General features: G+C 59.3%; 1 protein-coding gene across 6 annotated transcripts in view; it reads left to right on the top strand.

Annotated features, from left to right (window-relative positions):
• The first annotated feature begins 1,443 nt into the window (after nt 1-1,443).
• LOC113204508 (ephrin type-A receptor 4-A) overlaps nt 1,444-6,891 on the top strand; it is a 172,661-nt gene continuing 167,213 nt past the window's right edge. For all 6 annotated transcript variants that reach the window (XM_026419702.2, XM_052264728.1, XM_026419700.2 and 3 more), the window contains exon 1: nt 1,444-2,044. The gene's annotated coding sequence lies outside the window, so the exon portion shown is untranslated. The remainder of the gene's footprint in view (nt 2,045-6,891) is intronic.

Here is a 6,891-nt window from a genome sequence, read left to right as displayed (position 1 = left end):
GGAGCATTATGAAAACTTAAAGCACTCCCAAAGGATTTGTTTTCTGTCAGATTTTCTTCTTTGTGCTTAGCTGACGAGCGTCATACTTGTCAGTCATTGGATGGCCAATCATCCAATGAGTGGGCACGCACAAGGCAAACTAATCCATCGGGCTCGGTTTTCTTCTTCTCACTGGAAAAACAAAGGTGCTATCTAATGCCTTTTTAGGCATTAGTGAAATAGTGCCTTTACAAAGGCGCGACTGGCCCCTAAAGGTGCTATTTTTGGCAATTTTAGTGTCTTTACAAAGGCATTAGTGCAGTTGCACCTTTAAATGCACCATGGTGTTATATAGCACCTTTGTTTTTGCAGTGCTTTGGGGATGTTTGATCCTTGGTTTTGCCCGCAGGTTCCGGCGACGCTGTCCACTTCTGCTCTGCTCCGCTTGCCTCTGCTGATCTGGTGCTGTCACCGCCACCGCCTCGCACACCGCCTGCTGTCCGGACAAAGGGTTGAGCATAGCGACCTGTTCAAACCTGTCATCACACGAGGCGCGGCGCCAAGTGGCCGACGAGGTCACGCGTCAGCGCAGGTGTCACTCCGAGTGCGGTCTTGTGTCGCGTGGGATGGGAAATGGGACATTCCGGTCCATTTTAAAGCAGAAGTTTGACGAGGGGCGTTCGCCTCATGATCATGTTCGCTCACGGGCTGAGTGGCGACAGCAAAGTCAGCGAAATGACCTTCTATAATGAAAGCACCGGAACCAGTTCTGAAATAAGGATTAATATCAGTGCCAATGAAGCTATCGACAGTGTCTCGATTTACTCGGGGTTCATATATGTCGAACTTGTACGAGAAAAGAGAAAATTCGGCAAAATAAAGCATTCCGGTTAAGCTAAATCGCAGAACAATGCGAGGAACAAGAATGTTCAAGCATAGTGATTTCCGTTTTGTGGTTCCCCGCATTTGTCTTCTTTTCAGCTTTACAGGAATGCTTTATTTAGATACGGGTTCCAGTCCTGATTTTCAAAGCGCGGAGCCAGAAAAAGAGCCTTATTATGGTTGCCTATTTTCCGGGGTTTTGTTGGGAAATTACCTACCCACCCTAGGGGGGCGGTTTGCGCCTCATTAAACCGCACCTATCCCGACCCCGACCTATGATTTTGTTCTTCTGTCCGACAGACATTTGGAGCAGCATACTGTTTCAGGCCCAGTAGCGAACCGCGGAAAATAGCGATGGGGCCGACCCGACCCGCCCGCGGCCTGCTGTAGTTCAGGCTTCCTCCGCCAGGCCGCGCCGCCGCGATGTGCCGGGACATGGCCGGGACTCCAGCCGGTCCAGGCTGCACCGCCACCGCCGCTGCTGCTGCTGCTGCCGCTGCCGCTGCCGCCGCCGCACGACAGGTCCGTGCCGGTCGGGCCCGAGCGAGCCGAGCCGAGCCGAGCCCGAGGCTCGCCAGTACCGAGTCTGCGCTCCGCCGTACGCGTCGCCCGCGCGTGTTCCGTCCGCAGCGCGCCGTGCTCGCGGCTCTCGCGAACCCCACGAACACTCCCTCTAACAAGTGTCTCGCGTGTTGTGCACCTCCATCTCGCGCGCGTGTGTGTGTGTGTGTGCGTGTCAGTGTGCGAATTCCACCGCCCTCTGGATTTGTGTGGAAACCAAGTGCAGTGTGTAGTCTTAGATTTTTAAATTAGCTTAATAGCCCTTATTCTAAAGAAAGTTTTCGTAAATAGCTGGAAAAGTGATTAAATGCAGTGTTGGTGAATTTTCTATCGCTGGTTTAGTGCACAGCAGAGGTGGATGACTGTGGATTTGCATCCTGGTCCCTCTGCTGGTTAAAAAAATTGAAATGAGTGTGTGAAATCGTGTTCCCTGCAAGAGAAGGATACCGGATCAGTCAGTCGCCGTCGGATTATTGTGTTCAGTTATCAAAAAAGAGTCCGATACCAGGATTTGGTCGGCTCTTAGTGTGTGTTTTAAGTGTCCCTACGGGGAAGTTAGTGATGTGTGCGCATTTTATGGATACAACCGACTGACTTTGGATACTTACACACTCAGTCTAAGGTGAGTACATTCTTATACAATGGTCTTTATTTCGCCATTGTTTGTGATAAGTTAAAATAGGTGGGTTGGAGAACAAAAATTTTCAAAATGCTGGTGTTTATGAATTTTAAATGGAGGGGGAGATAGGATAACGGGAAGGTTGGTGAATTTTGGGGGAGGCTCTGATTTCGTTCCATTCTAGGGAATGCCGGTCATAAATTATTTATCCCCGGCCTCGTGATGCGGCCGCTGCCCGGGACACGGTCCGGACGCGTTTTGCGGGCCGCGATTCGCAGAGATAGTCGCGCCGGGGACGGGTCTGGACGTGTCGTAAGTGCGGGCGGCGGCGCGCCGAGATGCGGGGGTCTGCCTCTCCGCGCGGACGGGTGTCGTGGGGGAGGACGACACGGCACCGAGCGCAGCACGCAGGATGTGCGATCCGGCAACATCTCACGGCGGGCAGGAGGGCCGGCGGACGGCGAGCAACGACAGGGCGGGCGGGGCAGGGCCGGCAGGGCAGGGGGTCGAACTGGGGCGTTGGGGGCATGCGGCGGGCGGGCGGGCGCCCCCTGGGCCTTCAAGACGAGAAGGGTCACGGAGCTGCACGCGAACCGCACCGGCCATGTCGTAACGCGACGAGGAGGGCCTGAGCTGCGGCCGGCACGACGGGGTGCCCATACTTGACCCTCGACCTCCACGACGCCCCCCAACCCCTCGTTGAGAGTAGATGCAGCTGCGCCAAAGTCTAGTGCGTTGTGCAGTTCCCTTGGTATGGCAGCTCGTGTGTGTCTCTAACGCCGACCTGGCAGATGTCCTCGGGCCCTAGCAGTGGGGCAGGGCAGGCCCCCGGCAGGTAGAGGGAGAGGTGGGCTGGGTGCATGCGGCCGATGCATCAGCGGGTGCGGTGCGAGCGGAGCAGCGGCTGGGCAGGTGCGGGGCCCCGGCCGGGCCGAGCCGAGCCGGGGCCGCGAGGAGGCGAGCCGGCAGCCCTGCTCGGCTCGGGCCGTGCAGCCCAGGGCATTCTTTGTTCCTTGTCGCTCTGTCCAGCTCCAGTACGCACGCCCGATGGCCGGAGTACCCGGTACCGGGGCCCGCTGAGCTGTCTGGAACCAGGCCTTTGTTGTGGGATTAAAGCAAAGGCTTGTGGGGGGGACACTGACAGGAAGCAATTTCGACACTCTCTTCCCCCCCTCCCCTTCTCCTCCGCGCGACCTTCGGTTTACATTCCATTTTCCTGGCTAGTTCTGTTTTAACGCACTGTGAGCTAGAGGGAGAGCAGCAACTATGCGCCGCGCTGATGCAGCTGATAGCGCGCTTTTTACTGTACTTCCCTCTCATTTCCTTCTAAAGACCTCCACTAGTATGGCGAGCGATCCGAACCACTCCTACTCTCCTCCCTGCTCGCTCCCGCCTGACGCAAAGGGGGTGGGGTGGTGCGGCGCGGATCTCCCGCGAAAGACTTGCGAATGTACTTGTGGGGGGAGGGGGAGGGTGGTGGATAGAAGAGACGGGAATTCAACTCTGGAAACTCATTAGAGATCACTCACTGTCGGTTCGAGCGTGCTGCTGCCCGACCGCGAGCAGCGACGTCACAGTCACATCAGCTGATGGGGCGTTGTTATTTGTCCCCGATAGACACACATAAACGAGTAACGGGGTGGGGGGAAGGGGCTGCACTCCGGGTCACCATGACGGTACGAAATGCCGACAATAACTCGACCTCTGCTGCTTTCCCTCGGCTGTTGTCCCCCTCCCCCACATGTGGGCCTCCCACGTGATAAGTCTGATACTTTGTTTACATTTTTTCCTCCTCCGAGGGGGCGTTAGATGAAGGGGGGCTCGTTGGCCGTTTAATTAGTTGGACTTGGATGGATGGCCAGGCGGGCGTTGTGTTCTAGCCGCCCCGCCCCGCCCCGCCGCGCCCTGCCCACGAATCGCGCCGCCGCCGCCGCCTCGACGCGCTCGATTTTTCCTCTCCATGTATCGCGGTCCGGTAAATGGTCGCTAATGAGGCACATTCCTCCGACCTGAAGGCTGGCCGGCCGGCGAGACGCAAGACACGGCAGCGGGGCGGGGACGGCGCGGTGGGGGCACCGTCACCGCCTGGTCACAGCCAGCGCTGCAGGCCAGGTTGCCTACCCTGGTCCATTTCAGCCCCCGCTCCTCTCTCTCTCTCTGTCACTCACTCACTCACTGCCTCACACACTCCTTACTCACTCTCTCTGCAATAATAAGCGCATTGGCAACTCTGAGAGCACGCTGCTGCGCCATGTCGGCCGGTCAATGGAAATCGATACTATTTTTCCCTCTCTTTTATTTTAAATGGCAGATTATTTGTTTTCGCCTTTGGCCGTGTCGGGGCGATTGTGTTTGATGGAGTTCCATAATCCCGCAGTAATAATAGACTTATCGGCCTCGATATGCTGGGCGTGGCGGGGCGGGGCGGGGCGCAGCGTGTCCGGCGCGGCGTTCACACATATCTCCGTGCCCGGCGCGGCGCGGCCGGGCCTCTGCTTTTATAGCGATAAAGCAATAAAGCGCCGCGCTGCTGGCCGCTGGCCGCTCTGACAGACGTATCCGCCATCTTAATGGTGTCCTGGTTGGAGAGGGAGAGGGTGGGGGGCAGCGTTCTGTTGGGGTAGCAGCGCCACGAGCTGGGCAGGTGGCTGGCAGGTGACCACAGGTGACCCGGGCCGATTGACTCATCCCCTGGCGCAGCTCAGCCCGCAGGTCCCGCGCGGTGCCTCTCCTGGCCCAAAACCGCCGTGCCCGCGGTGCTCGGAGAGTGACTCCGGCTGTCGCTCCGCGGCCCTCTCTCTGTCCGTCCGTGCGGCCCCGACGGGTCCCGAGCTGTCCGTCCTGTCCCGCCCGTCAATAGGCCGCGCGCTCTGCGCCGGGATCGGACGCTCCGCGCGGTCCACTTGCATTAATCAAATCGGGATTGATACGTCCAGACCGGCCGATCCGGCGCGGCCGCGGGGACCTGGTGGGGACCTGGTCTGGTCCGTCCGGGGGCGGCCCTGCCCGGCACTAACGGGACTCGCGCGGAAAGGGGGGGAAGGGGGGGGCTGTATTTGCATTGTGCGGCGGGCAGGGGCTCAAATGACGAAGGCTCCGGACCGTTAAGAAGCTCATTCCATTTGTGGTGACAGACCCGCCGCGCAGCCCCCGCGGCACGCCGGTGTATATGCTGCTGACCGTCTTGCTCACTCTCGGAGCCAGCTGTGTGTAGGAGGTTTTGCGCGCAAGCTGCCAGAGGAAAATACAAGGGAGGGGGGGGGGGGGTTCTGGCTCAACTCATCATTTTCGCATTCGGAAAAATTGTGCGCGTCGCTGTTGCGTGCGGCGGCTGCGGCGACTGTTTCCAGCTGGTTTAGCGGCCTGACCGGTCTGGTACACCCGGGGGGGGGGGGGGGGGGGGGGGTCTGTCTCGTCAGGACGCTGCACCCGCCGGGGCTGCGCGTCGGGGAGGCGTCAGCGGGCGTTAGGAGCGCGGCGGGGAGCGCCGTGGATGGAAATCGAAATAAATACCCGAGTAAAGTGAACTAATTTATTTCCAAAGAGCGGCCAGTGAGTGTGCTTTCTGGAGTTTGAACCGGTCTGTGCCCCCCTTCCCTTCTCCCGTCTCCGCCCTGCAGGACGCCGGTTTTTGCTTTAATTGCCCCCCCCCCCTTCCTCCTCCCCTCACCGTCAGCCAGCCCGGGCGGGGGGCAGTGACACGCTCAAGAGAGGGAGAGAGAGAAGAAGGTGTCCGCCCGCCTTTCTCACATTTGTTTGTTGAGGGCGGGGCTTGCAGACAGAGAGAGAGAGAGAGAGAGAGAGAGAGAGAGAGAGAGAGAGAGAGAGAGAGGCGCGGTACGTGCGGAGAGGTCCAGGCGATCTGCGCGCGGCGATACCGCGGCGACCTCGGCGGCCCCCGGGCCGGTATGAGCCGTGCCGAGGTCAGTTCCATTACGGGTGCTGAGCGGGTGCTGAGCGAGTGCTGAGCGGGAGCACGGCCCCCGCCGTCGTCAGCCCTCTTGTGCCGCCCAATGGTGGGCCGTCCAATTAATTGAACCGACACCGATACAGCATCTGTGGAATCCTCGGGCGGTGCCCGACCGGCCCCTGGCCAGCATGCTCGACAGCGGCAGATTCCACCACCGCCTTTCCTGCCCGCTACCGGATGCTCTCTATTCCTCTGCGGCCCGCGCGCCGCGCACACTCTGACCGGCGGCCACATGTTGTGGTTCGGTTTGTCAAGTAGGGCTCTCTAACTCGCGCGGAGGAGAAATGTTTTGCTTATGTCAGGGGGAGGGGGGAGGGGATGGTGCTTGAACATACACGTACGCAAATAATGTTGCAACCTGACTTTGGGCCGGCCGGAGCGCCCGCACCCCGCACATACACACGCACACACTGTCACGTTCTAATCAGTTCCGTGGCGCGGCTGCGCAAACAGAAACGCACCGCGCGTCGCTGTGTGGGTTTTCTTTATCCGATCGTTTTACGACACGGCCATAAACTGCCGAATTTCACTTTTTTGGCTTAATAAAGCGATAAAAGCGGTGCTATCGGCAGCCAGCGAGTGCGCGTCGCCCAGAGGCTTTTTCTCCGGCAAAAGCCGATGTAATTTCTCTCTCTCCCTCCTGGCCGGCGGTGTGGCGCGCGGCGCGGGGGCAGAAGGGACGCTGGGCGCGACGCGGCCGGCGTGGATGCTGTGATAGCATCTTAAGTGGGGTCCACGCTCGCTGCCTGCGTTTTATCAATCGCGGTCGGAATGCCATTAATGCCGGATTTTTTTTTATTCCCGCTGAGCTCTCGTCAGGAGAGGGGCTGCGTCCGAGATGCCGCAGTCGTGCGCTCTGCGCGCAGGGCCGGGGGGAGGG

This window comes from Frankliniella occidentalis, unplaced genomic scaffold (genome assembly GCF_000697945.3).
Source record: "Frankliniella occidentalis isolate FOCC.00 unplaced genomic scaffold, Focc_3.1 Scaffold21, whole genome shotgun sequence".
Lineage (NCBI taxonomy): Eukaryota > Metazoa > Arthropoda > Insecta > Thysanoptera > Thripidae > Frankliniella > Frankliniella occidentalis.
The sequence above is the reverse complement of the archived record's forward strand: the minus strand, read 5'-3'. Positions and strand labels throughout refer to the sequence as shown.